A 19,295-nucleotide genomic window follows, 5' to 3' on the forward strand; every position below is an offset into this window, starting at 1 on the left:
GCGTCGTCCACGAATTTACCTTCGTCTCGCTGGTATGGAAGTAGACCGCCGCCGTGTAGCCGATGAACAGGGGGTCCCAGCCATCAGTGAAATCCTTCTGCATTTCCTCCGTCGTCATCCTCGCCATTATGGAGGGAACTACCAAGGGACTATTCATTCCTAAGGTCATCCTCCTGACTATTGGGAACTCAGGCATGGTGGCTGGGAGGATTTCTTTCTCCATTATGGTCTCCAGCTCCCTCTTCACCAATGCGAAGCACTCCTTCCAGGCAGGAATTCTCAAGATTTCTCGTCCGTCTGCCGTCAATGGGTTCAAGTTCCAGAATTTGGGATACATTTCGATGGGACCCTCTCGCTTGCCTCCCATTCTACATTGCATTTGCCCCCTGAAGTTGTACACTATTAGCTCGGCATCTTTCACCTTTCCAAAGAGTACCGTGTTGCTCATTCGCCCTCTGAGCACCTCCTGCTGACACCAATTTAACGCCGTCCCATCCAGCATACTGATAAGACTCAAGTGCGTTACAGAGTGACGATACGTGGTCACCAGGGGGTCTGGGAACGCGTACGTCACTGCTGGACCATAAATGCAGGTCACCACCTCCTCTAGGCCCCGGATTATCCCCATTGGGTCCGACCTCATTGCCAGGCATAGGTCCGTCAACAGAGGCATCCCTCTGTTCGTCTTCTTCCATTCTTCTCTCGAAGTTGGATTCTCATCTTCACCCGTCATGTGCCGATTTTGCATCATGAGGTATTGTACTAGCAACGTCTTCAACCCTGCGGCACACTTGTAGGAGCTGGTTTCAATGCTCGTGTGGACTCTCCCCATGGACAGAGGCTCTCCATATTCCATTAATCGATGAAACGACACCAATTCCCCATGGGTCAAGAGTACTAGTGCCAGGTACCCATCAACTCGAAGTGTCTCCACTCCTCGACTAAACATGTATGCTGGGCCCATGTTGAACAAGTATCTGGGGTAGAACAAATACAGGGCCAAGAGCAGGCTGATGGGCATGCCCAGTATCTCCTGCACGAAGGCTCCAAAGATAGTCGCCGTGGTACCGAATATTCCTGCCAAGAATTCCTTCTCCCAGCAAGGACTCAAGAACTTGAGAATCTCGTAATCCCTCCTAGTCTTCAATTCGCCTTTGGCGTGCTCTCTCCAGAACCCTCCAATCGTCACTTCATTGGCGGCCGAGACAAATCTAGCCACCTTCATGTCTCTTGTTTCGGCCAGCTCCAGTTGTTTCTCCAGAAAACTCCAGACTTGTTTCACGAGGGGTGGTGCTTCCTCCATTGTCTTATTCGTGGCGTTCTCCAGCCTTGGTGTCAAAAATGGCCACCAGCCATTCTCTTGAGTCAAACGATATTTCATCGATTCTAATTGCTTTTCCGTCTCGGCCACATTTCTTCTCTCGTTACTGGGACCTCTAGACTTGCTGGTGGAGTTTGTGATCTTCACATCCATACTCCGAAACCACAAGCTGGCCGTTAATTTGCTTATCGCCGGGTGATCGTCCCCGATGACTGGGCTGAACTTGAGTTGCCTGGCAAAGTTCGATATCTCTAGCAAGAGCACCTCGTCTAATACGATCAGGATGTCGGCTAGTCCATAAAAGCCCCTCAGTGCATGAGATATGTCCGCCCATGCCGCCGCCAATTCTGACTTGCGAAGCCTCAGGTTCGATGGCTCCAACTCCCGATTGGGAGCCGCCATTAGAATCCGCCATTCATTCCCTTCTGCTATCAGGATCAAGACCGCGTACACGAACTGTAGGGCGGGTGGCATATTCGCGTATCCAGGGGATGTGGTAAACACCACCTTCGTCTTGGACCCGAATCTCGAGACAACATTCTCTTGCACTTCATTCATCGCCGCAAACAACGCTTGAATGGCTTCCCATATCTTCCTCGATGTCGGAATTTCATCGCCCTTTAGTTGCTCAAGAAGTCCCATCGCGTGCAGGTGATCATTCATTCCTGCAAACAATAGCAGCTCAGGTTCACAGGGCATCTCCGACTTTATTGCCACCACCAGAGTTAACATCTGATTTAATTCAGCTCCTGGCAAAGAGTATATCAAAGTCTCCGGCCAGAACAACTTGGGAGACGTTCCTTCGAAATCTGATCCCGCCACAATGACTACTCTCGCAGCAGCTGGATCTGCTCTATCATAAACTGCCAGGGTTTTGGCCAGCTGGGTACTCCCACAGGGCTTCCCGTACCTGGGATCTTCCGCCAATTTCGAGCCTTCGTAAGCGGCATCTGGCAATCCCGTTCCTCCCGGATTGAGTAGCTTGTCTACCACCTTTAACTGTGCCGGGGTTGCCAACCTGATCCTGGCGATGCTAGTTCGGTGCTTGGGAGGTTCTGCTATAAGTCCAGGACTCCCCAGCAGCTTGAGAGGTCTGTAGTTAATGGGTCCCATGATCGCTTTTGTGGGAATTCCAGTCAGGTCTGTGGTCTCCATCAACTTCGCTCTCGAGAAGTGCGCCTCATGAGCTTTCAACCAGTCCACGCAATGATGCCTATTCAAATCCTCGTGTGACACTCGTTCGATCCCCAGGGTTTCCGCCAATTCTCGCCTGCATTGCAAACTCTCTAGATCCAGTTCTTTCACCTTCTCAGGATATCTCAAGTGAGCGGTCTCCATAGACTTCTTTTCCCGTTTGCTCTCCGCCACTACCACTGAGGATATCGCCGAGCTTGGAGGTGTTGATGACGTCACCTCCTCAGACTCCATTGGCGTGGCACTCTGCAATCTGGTCTGGCTGCTCCTTGAACTGTCTCTAGTGTCAACTCTCGGTCCCAAGCGACCAGACAAGGCCCTTGAGGCAAGGAATGGTGGGTTCGGAGGTGGTCCTAATGTGAATTGGGCTGTCTCTAGCAGATCCGCCTCTAGCGCGTTTATGTGTTCTTGGAAGACGTCGTTTAGCCACTCTGCTCCCCTTGGTCTATCAAAATGGATTCCATCATTGGAGGTGTCTTCAGGGAATCCCTCTTTCTCCATGCGCTCTGCCACGTCCAACAGTCTGACAGGGAGCACACTCTTCCGGTGGATGTCTCTTATCACCTTGTTTAGGTTCCGCACCTTCTGGTTCATCTCCAAGGCGTGCTGATCAAACATCATGTTGTAGGGGACAGTACATATCGTCAACAGGATGGGGTCCATCTGAATCCTCAGTTCCTCAAGAAGGCAGCTCACCTTATCGTGCAGCCTTGTTATTTTCCTCGCTTCACCCCTTATACATCGTTGGTCCCGACCATCAGGGTCACCGTGTATACTTTGGTCATCCCCAGCATGTCAAGCGTTGCCAACATCTGTGGCGTGGCAGCTCCAGCGAAACTCAAGATTCCCGTCTGCCAGTGCGATCGGATCCGGGTCAACACCCGCACCAGGCTGTCCCCTACGATTAGGTGAACCGCACCTTCTGGTACCCGGGGTGGCGCCAAGTACTGCACCCAGGCCGCATCATGAGGGCAGTCTCTCCTAGCTTTCTGCTCCGCACTCCAGTCCAGCCGATTGTGCCTGTGGTACCTCCCCTCTGTATTCTTCTTATAACTCGAGATCACGACACTCCTAACCGGCTGTTCCCTCCACGTCGGGGGAAGCTCCGGTCTTGCCGAACTCTCACGACTCTTTTGTCGCAATCTCTCGCCCAGTTCTTTCAGACGCGATGAGCCGCCGCTCACCTGACTGTCACTCGAGGTCGAGGTTGGGGTATATCCCGGCAGCTCCACATCCATCAGTGGGCGTATGGGTTGCGTCTCTAGGCTACGCAAGGAAGACGTTGCGTCATTCGGTATCCAGACTTCCAACCCTTCACTCATGTGTTCTCGGGCCTCGCGGTCAAGGTTGAACCGTGCTCTTGCTCTGGGGGCTTTATCCACCTCCATACGTGACTCTGGCCTCGAGCTGGTGACCACTCGCTCCTTCGGCCTGGCTCCCTTCTGTGCATCAAGCTCGCGTTGTCGTTGTTCTATTCTGTCCAATTCCGACCTCAGTTGATCACGATTTGCGGCGTTCTCCCGCACCCTTAACTCCTGTTGATGTTCAGCTTTTTGTATCTCAAGCAACCTCAGAGCCTGGTCTCGCTCGTTGACCGCCTGGTCCCTTTCCAGCTGAACCTTCTCCCGATCCAGCTTTGCCTGATCCCGATCGAGGTTCGCCTTATTCCTTTCCTTCTGCGTCTTCTCGAGCTCTTTCTTTAGAACACCTAGATCCGGATATGCCTCGGTCGTCTGTTGCGTTCGTGACATCGATGGCACCCTACTCGAGTTCTGGCTTGTGGATCTTACTGTTGGCCTAGTCGGTAATGGGAATTCCCCTGCGCCATATTCGGTATTGTTATTCAGGCCAGGATTCCTTGCCAAGTCAAAACCCCTTACTCCTCCATCCACATTCCAAGACAACCATCTGGTCTGTTCTTGGTTCGATATTCCCTCGGTGGTGTAGCCGATCATCAAGACAGCCTCCGTTGCAGACTCCCTGCACTCACCCTGGTCCTCCAACTGGAGGATGGCATTCAGCATCACCGCCATTCTCTCGTCTATTTGGGTGTAGTCCAAGTCCCTCAGGCGTCTGTACAGCTCATCAAGAGTGGGCTTCTTCAGGGCCGCGGGCACGGATTTCCATAATCGGTCTGCCATTCTTCGTGACTTCGGGATGTATACAGGTATGTGTTAACCAGCTCAAGAATTACCTTACCAGCTCAAGAATTACCTTACTCAAGAATTCTCTCGAAATGTTCCCTTGCAAATACTTGCTGTAAGTGCCGATTATCGCGAGTTCAATCAAGGTTTCTCTCTCTGTTTCTCGCTTGAGTATAGTTGGATTTTCAACTTTGTTTTTCAAACTTGATCTGAAAACAGAAAGCATATTGAAACTTGACATGTCATGTTCCTAACCTAGAGACCCCCCCTTTTACCAGTATGGTTAAAATCTTATCATTTTCATATCACTTAAAACAGTTCAATTGGGATTCCCTTAAAAGCATGCAGATTCATTTTATGTTTTAGCACCGTTAACTCTTTTTTAAAGTTCAATTGTCATGCCAATCATATCTTTAAGATCCCTTTACCTGCGCCGCACCCCAGTACCTAACTCAATACCCCCATGTACCCGACTCAGGCGATGCTCAAGTAGTACTTCTTATGAAGATACACCATTATCTCAGTTTCTGCAAAGACCACATGTAGGATAGCGTACAATTCCCTCGGGCTCAGTTTGCCCCTGTTTGGGTCATACACCGGCATTGAGACTTCTGTTATCCCTCTTTCAATCATGAAGTCTCGTAATCTTGTTAGTGCCAATATCACGTGTTCGGGATCGATTGTGTTCCTGTCATTGACCCTCGTTACTAGGAAGCACAGATATTTGCCCGGGACTTGTGCCACTGACGGTGGAAGCGCTGCCATCCCTCCCAGTCCTGGTCTCTGTCTGAACAGAAACTCTACATTCTGGTACTCTCTTTTGAAGTCAGCTTCCAATCTTGATTTGAAACTCATGTCCGCCGTGATGCAGATCGCGCTGGTCCTGTTTGACAGGATGAAGTCGCTATCTGTTATCATGATGTTCTCCGAGTATTCATTGGGTATTTCGAATTTCGTTTTGAAATTCCGACCTATAGTAGGCTCTGGCTCTTCTTCCTCCAGTTCCAATTCGCTCGTTTCTCTCACTTCCTTGAGCTTCTTTATCATCAAATTTTCGGTGTGGGTAAGTCCTACCCCCACTCCCCGGACAAAAATATTTATCGACGTCCCCGTCGATGTTGTCGGGTCTGAATTGTCCTGAGGAATGTCCAGTGGCCTGTCTGTTGCCGTCCATCCGAAAAGAGGGTCCTCTGTCTTCATGTAATTTGCTGCTGATACATCGACTTGCTGAATGCTTTGTCCTTCGCGGCTCTCGTCTTTGACATCACGCATCCACTCTAGAATCCTCAAGTTCGTGTTCTCCCTCCTCTCTATCTCACTCTGTTCGAGATCCGTTTCTACTTCTGGCGTCGAGTAATCATCCTGCGGATAATGACCACCATCGTCAATGACCTGCCATTCCTCTCCGGCTTCCAGTTCGCCTGCCTTCAGTAATTCCTCGCCCAAATTGTCTGGCTGTATCTTATCGATCAAGAAGTCATCCCCGTACCTGTTGTACCTCATGCCGGTGCGTTTACGATTGCCAGTCCTGGTTTCCGGTGGTGTTGGTCGATCCGGATTCATCCACTTCGGCACCTCGTCTTGCTCCGGGTCGTTCCAGTCTTCTTCTACAAATGATCCTGCATCAGACCCCACTCCTATCTTTTCATTGTCGTCCAAACTCAAGTTCTCATTACCATCATTTTTCTCTCGAGTACCTTTCTCATTCACTTCACACGCTGGCTCTACCACCAGGTACTCAAGACCCTCCATGTCCTTCGGTATGCACCAATCCTCTGGGGACGGGACGTGAGGCTTCAGATTTTCATAATGTGCCGCTCGCCCAGTACTCAAGCGATAGAACCGTCCTTGTTGATGAACCTCCGTTATCATGAATGGTCCCCTCCACTTCTTGAGTAGTTTCTTTGTTCCCTTGGGCGGTATTACATTTTGGAAGACCCACACGTATTGGCCCACTTCATATGGCTTTGCTCTTAATATTTTTTCGTCGTATTTCCTGCGTTGCCTCATTTGCGCTTGCGCCGTGTTCCTCCTGCATAGCTCGTTCAACTCCTGTTGTCTTTTGATCGCTTCTTTCACGTATGCCTGAGGCGACGTCCTTTTCCCCTCGTATTCCGGGTAAAAGAATGTCAGAGGCATTGCTCTCTCCCTGCCCGTCAACATCATGAAAGGACTGATGCCCGTAGTTGAGTGCTGTGTACTGTTGTAGGCTCCTACTACCTGTGGCAGGTATTTGTCCCAGTCCGTCATGTATCTTGAGCAGTACACCCTTAACATGTTGACCAGTGTCCTGTTTTGTCTCTCTACCAACCCATTGGTCTGCGGATGATAGGTCGTCGAGTGTGCTTGAGCAATGTGCGATCTCTTCGTCAATTCTTTTGTCAAGTCCCCCACAAAAGCTTTGCCGTTGTCCGACTGGAAAGTCATTGGACAACCATACCGCGATATCCAATGCGTTATCAGATGATCACATGTCTCTTCGGCCGAGGCTGTCTGGCACGGAACCGCTTCCGCCAACTTTGTGAAGTGATCTATTATAACCAGTATCTGGTTGTATCCCGACTCTGTCATGCAGATTTTTTGATGGTCTATCTGCACCACTTCATTGAACTCCGAGCTCTCAACGGACTTGAGGGGAAACTTCATCTTCCTTGGGTTTTTTACCTGGAGACATGCCAGGCAGGCATTCACCCATCTCTCGCAAGCTTTTCTCATTCCTGGCCAATCAAATCTGTGAAGTATCCTTTGTTGTACTTTGTCTATCCCCTGGTGACCCATCTGGTCGTGTGATCTGAAAAGCACCTCTGTCTGGTACAATTGTGGTAGTATGATGAGGTTGTGTTTGTGTAATATCTTTTCCTCATCTCTCCTCTTGCACGCTACCACTCCATCAGCTGTGTGATAAAGTAAGTCTTTCTTTTCTTTGTAGAACTGGCTCAAGATCTTGTAGCTGTCTTCCTCAAGTTCCCCCTTCTCCTTGACCCCCGACTGGATCCATTTGGAGAGGTTACTTGTCATTTTGTCATTCTTCTGGGCTCTTATTAGGTCTGACAGCCTATATCTTGCCTTGACATGCTCCTTTAGCGCCATGATCTGTCCATTCATCTCACCAGGGTTGTGGATGTCATCACTCAGTTTCACGCATATCATCCTTTTCATGATTTTCATATCATCTTCTGGCACCAGATTCGTTCTGATGTTTGAGTTGCATGATAGTTCCCTGAATGGTTTCCTTGCTACCGCAATTTTCTCAAGTTCCTCACCACCTCGCATCTCCTGTATGTCCATGTTGTATGTTCCTGAAGATGGATCCGTCTGTAACTCCCTGTCTTGGTGCCTTGTCTTCTCTTCCGCCAGTATCATGCACAGACTGTCCTGGTTTTCGCTGCTCTCATCCGAGTCTTCATCCCATCCTTCACGCTCCCCGGACAATTTTCCTTCTCCGGTTCCTTCTTCCGTGAACCTGGAACACTCCCCGGACTCTTGACCTAGTCCCAGGTGTTCAGTATCTTCCTTGAACGTCACTTTCTTTTTCCTAACCCTGGTCTGCTCCAGAATGTCTTCGGGGATTTTGTCAACTAGTGACCGCACGACATCTTTGCTGTCAGTGACGCTTCCTCTTGATGAGTCATTATCGTTCACTGTCTTTTTTCTCCGAAGTATAGTGAATTCCGGTTTCTCTGTACCCTTCTCCTGGATCACTGGCTTATCATCTGATAGTTTCTCGAGCAACCTCATTAAGTCATCATCTATCTGTGCAGTTCCTGCTTCCACCTGGTTAAGATCATAGCCTTTTGCCTTGAGCGTCTCCCTCACGATCTTCGACTTGAGTATAATCTCAATCGGAATCCTCTTGCTCTTCCTCAAGATGGTCTTCTCTGGAGGCTCTTTAGGCAATTCAGGATAATCTTCTATCGGTTTGCCTGACTTGTCCGGCCATCTCGTGAGTGGAAGACTGTCGTACGTTTCCTTGTCCATGAATGAGAAGCCATCTTTGATTTCAGGTCTGTCTGCTTCTCTTTGCTCTTGTCTCTCATAGAACTCCGTCTTCTTACTCAAGCTGTCGGCATTCTGATGTTTATCTCGCGTTCTATGCTCAATTATCATGTTGTATCCGTCCAGGCGAACTATCCACCTCCCAATGTAACTTTGGTCCATTGAGTACGTTTTCAGCCAGCTCAGTGCTCTGTTGTCGACTCGCAACTTGAATGGCTCACTGCCCAGGTATGCCCTGTATTTCTCGACAAAGGTAACCACCGCGAACATCTCAGCTTTCGGTGCTCCGTACTTCATTTCCGTGTCACTCAGGACTTTGCTCCCGTACGCTATTGGTCTCAAGACTGTCTTCCCATTCCATTCTTGTTCTTGGTGGAGAATCCCAGAAATCGCGACCACCGACGCATCCGTGTCCAGCACGTACATCCCTTTCTCAGTCGGCATACCCAGTACTGGTGCCTCACATAGCTCTTTCTTTATCCTCTGGAATGACTCTTCTGCTGCGTTGTTCCACGTGAACTTCTTGCCCTTGTGTCTCATTAATTGTTGCATCGGGTATACCTTGTCTGCATAGCCTTTGATGAACTCTCTATAATAGTTAGCGAAACTCAGGAAGCTCATCAACTGGTGCTCTGTCTTCGGTGATTTCCAGGTCAGGACTGCTTCCACGGCGTCCATATCAGGTCTGATGCCGTGCTTGTCTACCATCCTGCCCAAGTATTTTATTGAGTCCTTGAGTATCTCGCACTTTGATGGTTTACACTTTAGCCCCGACCTCTTCATGCATGCAAACACTTCGTCTAGTCTCTCAATGTGGTCTTCCAGTGTTGGCGTCGCTATTACCACGTCATCCACGTAGCACATTACCAGGTTGCCATACTTCTTCGTTACGCCTATCAGCGCGTGTGCCATCAACCGCTGAAACGTGGCTGTGGCATTGCAAAGTCCAAACGGCATCCGTTTCCATTGAAACAGACCCAACTCGCAGGCAAACCCTGTCTTGTCCCTGTCCTGCTTCCTTAGTGGTACTTGCCAAAAGGCCGAGCCTAAATCAAGAGTCGTAAAAAATTTTGCATCACCTAACTTCGAGAGGCTCTCATCAATCCTAGGTATGGGATAGGCATCCTTCACCGTGACGGAGTTCAGGTATCGAAAGTCACAACAAAATCTCAACTGGTCGCCTTTCTTTTTGGCCATCACTACTCCACACGCCCACGGTGACTTGGATGGTTCTATCATGTCATACTCTAGTAACGTCTCGATCTCTTTTCTACACGCGTCCGATTTGTGTGGGGTCATGCGCCTCGCCCCCTCCCTGTGTGGTACCGCGTTTTCCTCAAGTTCTATTTCATGCTCAACGAAATTACAACACCCGATATCCGCCTTATGCCTCGAAAAAACTTCCTCGTTCCGCTCTAGGACGTCCTTGATGGCTTCGAGCTGTTCATCTTTCAGTTTGCCCCTCAAATGTTCAATCTCCGGCAGGACCGGTTTTTCATTTTGCATTTCATCTAGTGTGGGTCGCTCTGGAAAGTTCGAACAGCTCGAAAGACCATCATCCGTTTCTGACTTAAGTGATTTAATAAGACCTGAAGAATCTTTTATTTTCTGCAATCGTCTCAAGATACAAATTTTGTCCCTGTGATTGGGACAATCAACAACTTCATTTTGTTTTGAGTTCTCAATTGTTTCATATCGAGTTTTAACCGGTAAAGCATATCCCAGTTTCCTCCCTCTCTGTATCGTGATCGGTATATCAAGGGTATTCAACAAGACACTGACGCAGAGGCCGCTCTTCGTTATCGAAAATGATCTTCCTAAAACAGCAGCACTTTGACTATTAGGATTCGGAACTTAGTTCATTGTAATTTTTCATCCTCAAACTTACGATTGCCGCTTCATTAGCTTTTAGCCTCACCCTCCTACTCAAGAATACCGGTGCTTTGTTTTCATTTGCCATTATTAAATTCACCGGTTTGATTGCGTACCTCCTATCCGGGTTCCGTATCCTGAACATTGCGTTATTTAGATCAATCGTTACGTCGAAATTCCTGATGAAGTCTCTGCCCAAAATGAATTGGTCAGATTCATCTAGGTTTTCTACCACGATAAAGCTCATCCACAGGTTACGTTCCCTCAAATTGAGGGCTATTATCGGCGTCCTGCCCAGCACCCGTAGGGCCCCTTTGTTTGCAGCTGACAGCCGTATTCTCGAGTCTATCAAGTCACCTTTGTCAAAGCCCATCTTCTCCCAAGTTTCGATTGGTATAACGCTCAAGACTGCTCCCGTGTCAAGCAACCCAAGCAACCCACGCAAAACCCACGTCTTTTTGCCACTTATATCCAGCACGTGCCCTGTCACATCTGCCTCCGTCCCGATGTGCATTGCATCTTCCTCAAGCATGGCGCAGTGTCCAATCGATCTCACTTTCAATTCTTCTTTCCCTACGTAGATTTGTCCAATTAGGTCTTCGTCACATTTTATCATCGTCTTGGTATAGATGTTAATCCCATCTATATTTAGCATCACCTCGTGTGGACCGTAAGCTTCAGTATATCTGCTATCAACACGTACCGACTTGCTGCCCCCTCTCATGAGTAGTGCTCTCAGTGCTCTAGAAGTCGTTTGTGGGCTTATACCACTCAAATAGTCTGCATACACGTCAATGTGCATTATCGTCTGGTCGCTCGGCTCGCTCAAGTTTCTGGTTACCTCGTGGCCGCCCACTGTGATTATCGACATTACCCTTGCCCCGATTTTCGATATGCCAAAAGGTTTACCTGTCACCATTTTCACAGTATTGCAATTCCCGGTCTTTGTTGAGCCTGGTACAGCCTCTGGTATTTGTTTCGATCCGGTTAATGCTTCGTTAAAATTCTGTCTTTCTATCTCCAGCTTTAGTCGTTGCTCTATTTCTTTCGCAGCCAGATCCTGTTTCACTTTGGCAATCGTCTCAAGATACAAATTTTGTCCCTGTGATTGGGACAATCAACAACTTCATTTTGTTTTGAGTTCTCAATTGTTTCATATCGAGTTTTAACCGGTAAAGCATATCCCAGTTTCCTCCCTCTCTGTATCGTGATCGGTATATCAAGGGTATTCAACAAGACACTGACGCAGAGGCCGCTCTTCGTTATCGAAAATGATCTTCCTAAAACAGCAGCACTTTGACTATTAGGATTCGGAACTTAGTTCATTGTAATTTTTCATCCTCAAACTTACGATTGCCGCTTCATTAGCTTTTAGCCTCACCCTCCTACTCAAGAATACCGGTGCTTTGTTTTCATTTGCCATTATGAAAATCGATCTCACTTTCAATTCTTCTTTCCCTACGTAGATTTGTCCAATTAGGTCTTCTTCACATGTTATCATCGTCTTGGTATAGATGTTAATCCCATCTATATTTAGCATCACCTCGTGTGGACCGTAAGCTTCAGTATATCTGCTATCAACACGTACCGACTTGCTGCCCCCTCTCATGAGTAGTGCTCTCAGTGCTCTAGAAGTCGTTTGTGGGCTTATACCACTCAAATAGTCTGCATACACGTCAATGTGCATTATCGTCTGGTCGCTCGGCTCGCTCAAGTTTCTGGTTACCTCGTGGCCGCCCACTGTGATTATCGACATTACCCTTGCCCCGATTTTCGATATGCCAAAAGGTTTACCTGTCACCATTTTCACAGTATTGCAATTCCCGGTCTTTGTTGAGCCTGGTACAGCCTCTGGTATTTGTTTCGATCCGGTTAATGCTTCGTTAAAATTCTGTCTTTCTATCTCCAGCTTTAGTCGTTGCTCTATTTCTTTCGCAGCCAGATCCTGTTTCACTTTGGCAATTGCTTCCGTCGCCGCTTTCTCATAATTTATCTCTAGAGAGATCCCTGCCGCGGATTCTATGGCATCATTAACATGTGATACAGCTTTCACTGTCTTCGTCGGCAATTCCGTGCTTGGTGCTCCTAAGTTCCTCGATTCAAATTCGTTTTGCCTGTTCCGCTGATTCTGCACCGCCGCTAATGCCAACTTATGTTTAGGGTGACTCTGGTCCTTGACCGCTTCCCAGAACAAGGGACAATCCATTCGGAAGTGCCCCTCCTGGTTACAGAAGAAGCATCTTGCGCCTATCTTGATGATTAAGCCACTATAGTACTCGTGTTCCTCCATCTGGCTCATGTCCTCCTCATCTGGTGCATATCCTAGACTCTTCATGCCTTGTTTGTATGTTGTGCAGTCAGCCACGTGGTGATCCGCCGACCCGCAGTTCGCGCATGATCTGCGCTTGTCCATGTCATCTCTAGGTTTGTACCATGACGACCTCTGCGGTTGACTTCCCCCTTGCGTGTTCCTGTTTTCTGAATACGAGTATTTCTTGGGTTTCATCAGCATGTATTCCCTTGATTTCTGTCTCATTTCTTCTGGGGTTGGTGCGCTGTCTTTCGACAATGTGTAGTATGTTGCTAACATTGTCCTTAAGTCGTCACTTTTTACCCCATCAATGAACTTCGAGGCAATGCTAAAGTTTCTTCTGTTTGTCGACTCCTCTGGGTCACTCCTTCTTCTCAAGCTCTCGAGTTCATCTAGGAACCGATCTATTGACTCGTCGTCCCTCTGCCTTCTCTTTTCAAATCGCATCATCGCTTGGTGACCCTTCATGCCTGACCCGAATCGGTTCAGCAATATCTCGAAGATCTTGTCCGCGGTATCGCGTTCTTCTTCTTTCTTCGCAACCACGCATTTTAATGCTGTGCCTTCTAAATTGCTGAGTATGGCTGTGCATGCTTGTCTTTCATCGTTCAAGTTGTCTTGCTCTAGATGTAATCTCATCACTTCCACCCACGTGTCAATGCATCCATCTGAGTCGTCTTTGAATTCTTTTGGCTTCTTGAATGTTTTTCTTGATTTCCCATCTCTCCTATCGCTCGAGTTAGTGTTCCTCGTGGCGAAGGCCTCTAGAGTCCTGTTCATCATCTCCCAAGTGTTTGCCCATGTCATAGCATCCGGACCTGCGTTGCTGTTAGCTGTTGAGTCCCCCGGACCAGTCGTTGTACTTGACATTCCATTCTTCATGATTGTTTTAGCAGCTGTTGGTGCTATGCTCACCGTATCCCGGGTTAAGGGCAACGGTGTCGATTGCCGTTTGTTCCTTTGTGGTTCCACAAAGTCAACTCTGGTGCCTTGCGTGCGATCCGCTGCCGGTCTTTCTTGTGAGGTAGAATTACTCAAGATTGCATCCAATTTCGCCTGTATTGCACACGAACTCTCGGCCTGATTTTTGCTCATGGTGTCCATTCTCTCCTCCAGGCTACCTAATTGGCTGTTGACATCATCATATCGGTTTTTTAACTGTTGCAAATCTTTTTTGATGTTCTTATCTCGTTCTTCATTGGTGGTTTCTACATTATCTGACATCTCCTTGAGTCTCTCTTCTGTTGCCTTGGCCAGGTTAAAATAACTATCCAGATACTCGTTTTTGTTGTATCTTAATTCTTTTCTTATCACTTCTCTGTCCTCTTCGCTGTGCTTCAGCTTTTTGTCGATCTGATTCAGTTTCGCCATCAAGTCACCTAGCTCAAGAGTAGCCTCTTCATGGTCAGCCGTCGGTCTTTCTTCGGCCGTCGCTTCTGCTCTAGTTTGTTCCTCTCTCGGATTGGCTTCTGTCGTCTTCGTGCTCACTGTTCCAAATGTTCGTGCTCTGTCAGCTTTTGGTTCTTCAGTCACGTTCTCTTTCGTTTTTATTCCGACCATCATCGCCAACCTTTCTGTAAAAGATGTCTTTTTTACTTGAGAGTCTTCTTTCACCGTTTCTTCGGTGTTGCCTATTGCATCTTCCACGTTGTCTATTGGTGAGAATTCTATGGGTTTCGAGTTTGGTTCTTCTGCATTGGGCATTGGAGTAGACTCCGTCGCTATTTTCCTTGTTTCATCCACACTTTGATCAGGTGTCTCTAGATCAATCTCGATGGTGGGTTCTACTCGTTCCCCTTCCATGCCCTCTCTTGCTCTCTCCGTTGTACTCCTTGTGCTGACCATATTAACTGAAAAGCTCTTCTTTGTTATCTTCGGACCCATTGATGTTGTTTTGCGTAGCGACGAATTATACTTTGCTTCGGTAGGTCTTTTTTCAGCTACCGGTACTCTGCTCCGCCTCATTATTTCTATTTACAATTGCTCTTATTTACAATTTTACTATATACACAATCCTATTCTAAGAATAAAATCTTTCGAGAGGAAAAAAAATTTCTTAAAAAAAAAATATACAACGTGGTGAAAACCTTGTTTCAGTTCTCTTTATTAACTTTTCGAGAAACTTTCCTTATTTGTGGTCTCAACCGTACCTGGTTCCAATTAGTCTTGTTCTACCTTAATTCTGTCTTAAAACACCTCTTGTAATTTTACTTCAATTTTTATACTGTCCCAAGACTTCCAATTGCCGCCCCTACTCTTCTTTGTACCGTCCCAGGCTTCTTTCTCCTGTCCCAAGACTGTTCGGTACCGTCCCAGTACTTTCCGGCAGTGTCCCAAGACTCTTGTCCAAGACTACTGTCCCAAGGCTAGTGTCCCAAGACTACTGTCCCAAGACTAGTGTCCCAAGACTAGTGTCCCAAGACTACTGTCCCAAGACTAGTGTCCCAAGACTACTGTCCCAAGACTACTGTCCCAAGACTACTGTCCCAAGACTAGTGTCCCAAGACTAGTGTCCCAAGACCAGTGTCCCAAGACTAGTGTCCCAAGACTAGTGTCCCAAGACTACTGTCCCAAGACCCCTGTCCCAAGACCCCTATCCCAAGACCCTGTCCCAAGACCCTCGTCCCAAGACCCTGTCCCAAGACCCTGTCCCAAGACCCTGTCCCAAGACCCTTGTCCCAAGACCTTGTCCCAAGACCCTGTCCCAAGACCTTGTCCCAAGACCCTGTCCCAAGACCTTGTCCCAAGACCCTGTCCCAAGACCCTGTCCCAAGACCCTTGTCCCAAGACCTTGTCCCAAGACCTTGTCCCGAAACCCTGTCCCAAGACCCTTGTCCCAAGACCCTGTCCCAAGACCCTGTCCCAAGACCACTGTCCCAAGACTGTACTGCCCCAAGACTGTCCCCAGACTGCTCTGTCCTAAGACTTCTTCGGCACTGTGCCAAGACTGTTGACAAGTGTCTGGGTGGTGGGACTTCTTTCCTCTTCGTTATGGGGACTTCTTGATTCACTGTACCTTGTACCACCACTCCAGCTCTAGTAAAATTTTCCCAAAATCCTCTCTTAAAAGCCAAATGTTGACCCCCCTTTTTCTTATTTCTCTTTTTGGCTACCTCTATTTCAATGTTCCAAGTAACTTGAGACCAAAACCTGTGCGCAGGTATCTTGTGATCACCTGTTCGTTCAAAATTTTAACACAAATCCTCACCAAAATGCAACAAAAATCTAAGCAAGAAAAAGTAATAAAAACAGAAAGATGAGCCCACCTAAAATTTAAAGGTGACAAATGCCTACCTTCTATCTAAAAAAATGTCTGGTACCTAATTGTCACGCGTTTCCTTCCCCCCTGCTAGCGATCTTATGGGATATTACAAAAACTGTCTATGTCCCTTCCCCCCTACCAATCCGACCAGGGTACCTTCCTTAACTCGGGTTCAAATTTCGATATCCACCTAATATTACCAACGCGTGTTAATGTCTAATGTAACTAAGTCAACGATGTCGACTAGTTAGTTACTCTAATTTCCCCCTTTTTACAATTTACAACCGCCAACCTCTAACTTAACCAGCCCCCCTTCTAACCTCCCCCCTTTTTAGCCCCCCTTCTTAAGCCTAAAATTACCTTAAGCGCCGGGTGCTAAACCTCTCAAGAGAAAACCGTAGACCTGTCTCCAGGCCTGCTCAAGTAAAAACGTTCCTCAAAACCGGGGGATGTCGCTTATCCTATTTTACACTTATCTCCTATAATGTAATGTGGATTTTAACGATACCCGTTCTGCCCAACTTGAGAACTCGAGAATTGCCAAATCCTTCTTGGCTGCTTTCCCACTCGACTGGTCACCTGTTCCAGTCCAGTCTCCTATTGGTTCAGCTCAAGTGCTCCTGAACCACTTTCCCACTCGGCTGGTCACCTCTTCCAGTCAAGTCTCCTATTGGTTCAGCTCAAGTGCTCCTGAACCACTTTCCCACTCGGCTGGTCACCTCTTCCAGTCAAGTCTCCTTGTTGTCCAGCTAAGTTCCAAGCTATCTAAAAACCCTTGACAACGCCCCACACTCGGGCTCTTTATTGAGGTTACTGGGTTAAATTGCTAGGTTGATCGAAACGATCGAACTTGTAAAACAGTATGGGTATACTATTTAATTAATATAAAGGTTTGATCCAACTAATCTGGTGTCAAAGTCACTGTCTTTTTTCGTTTTATGGTTTTTGTTTCGCTTTTTGTCTTTTTGCTCGTGTTTTTGTCCCCCTAGTTGCCCCCCTTTACTCGGTTAGCTAAGCCTCGTTCGGAGAGCGTACCAGGAAGTTTTCTTGAGTTTTCTTAAAAAGCTATCACGGTACAACCGGAAGGTTTGCACGTTCCTGTCGAACCGTACCGCCGGTACTCTAGAATGGGCATTCAGCCCGAAGCTGTCTCAAGTGGGTTCGACTCCGTAGTCTTGATGTCGTAAACACCCAGGAGCGCCATAAAAACACTATGTAACATTCGTCTACTGCAGTCACACATGAGGCTTAAGAAAAATAGGCCCTATAACCATTGGCTCAAGAGTCAGGGACACTATCTCTTGTGTTTTTGTACCTCAAATCAGTCGGAGCCAATTCGGTTCGCTTGTGACATGAGACTACGACCCATTACAGCTTAAAGGCTACTACTAAAATATCCCCCCACTCTAGAATTAGAAACGTCCCCATACTTAGGTCTCTAGATACCCAAAATACATGAACGCCGTTAAAAACCGGGTTGGAACAATCCGTTAAGTTACCTTTTATTAGACAGTGGAACTTTGATCCATTTCAGATGGATCAACCTAAAACTCGCCTTACCTCAACATAACGATCATAAAACACACTCTAGAAAATTAAATTAGTACTCACATTGTAGCAATCTCAAGAACCAGGAAGTAAATAAGTCGGTAAGCAACTCAAGAATCAATAAAGTAACTAAGATGAGTTTAATGTTAGTCAGTTTCAATAACAAAACAAGTTTTTTACTCTAGACTGTGAGTTCTCGTGAACCATTGGGACACTCTAGCTGTCCACCTTTCCACCTAAGGTTCACTCTGGTCCAGTTAATAATAGTACTCAAGTCACAACAATCCAGTTCGTGGGAATGCGCTCGTCTCTGTTTCAGATGGGACAGCTCTACTCTCGATTATTATTGCTACTGAAATTGCGAATAGCAATTTCCCACTGATTTTTCTAGCAACTTTCCCGCGATTGTCACTCGATCGTTCTGACTTCTCTTTTCTGATTTTCAGTTATCGCGAGAAAATCGTGCATGACAGGTTCCATTCGAAATTTTGAAAAATTAAATTTCACTCCAAAATCAAGTGTTTTTTGCTTCTCTCAAGGTCAAACTTCCGAATATGACCAACTGGCACATCCATCGAAGATGGATCAACCCTTTTTCCCCAACTCCTAGCTTCTCATCCTTATCAAAATGAATCCAGATATTAATTAAATTCAAATCAGGACATGACAAGAAGCTGAAAGTCTATATAACAGGCTAAAAGTTTCAGTCCCGAAACCCTTCCGGATTCTTGAATCCACTGAATCAAGCTCGCTAATCTTGATTTCTTCTTAATCCGGAAGGCTGTCCTCCACCCTTCACCGTTGTCTGCAACGGCCTTGCAACTATTGTAGCGACACAATAGTTGCAACTCGGAGTGTTCTCTGTTACTCTGTAACTCGTTGTCGTTTTCCAATCTCGATTTCGTAGTTGTTGTTAGCGCAGCTAATGTTGTTCTGTTTTTCTTTCTTGTTTTAGCCAAAATGGCCTTTTCTGACGTTTCTCAGAAATATGACGTCATAATTCGAATTTTTGAAATTTTAAAATACCAGAATATTCCAGCCCTCACCGTTTGGCCAATCGTTCCAATAACATTCTTAATTCTTAATAATCACCAATCCGGAAGGCTCGCTACTAAAAATTCGAATTCTGCAGAGATTGCATTTTTCACATTCTGGTCGAATGTCACATAATTTGATATTTTAGAGTATGAGTAGCTAGAAAGAGGAAAGGGTCAATCCATCTCCAATGGATTTAATATAGAACTGTCACACAAAAACATAATAAAATAGGGTATTCGAGCCGTGTTTTTAATAGCAATCACGTAGTCTGAGGATCCGAGACTCAGCTATGTGGTTGTGTTCTGTGACATTAGACCAGAATGGACAAAATGCAATCTCTGCAGATTTCGAATTTTTAGCAGTGAACCTTCCGAGTTGGTGATTTTGAAGGATTAACGACGTTATTCGGATAATTAGCAGAACGGCGAAGGTCAAGATATTCTAATATTTTGAAATTTTAAATTTTCGAATTGATGACGTAACATTTCTGAGAAACGTCAGAAACGGCCATTTTGGCAGAAAAACTGGAAAGCAAGAGAACAAAATTAGTAGCGATTGCGAGAAGAACGGAAATAGTGATTAAGAAACGACAACGAATCACGAAATTGA

The sequence above is a fragment of the Symsagittifera roscoffensis genome, unplaced genomic scaffold (assembly GCF_963678635.1).
Source record: "Symsagittifera roscoffensis unplaced genomic scaffold, txSymRosc1.1 SCAFFOLD_75, whole genome shotgun sequence".
Classification (NCBI taxonomy): Eukaryota; Metazoa; Xenacoelomorpha; order Acoela; family Convolutidae; genus Symsagittifera; species Symsagittifera roscoffensis.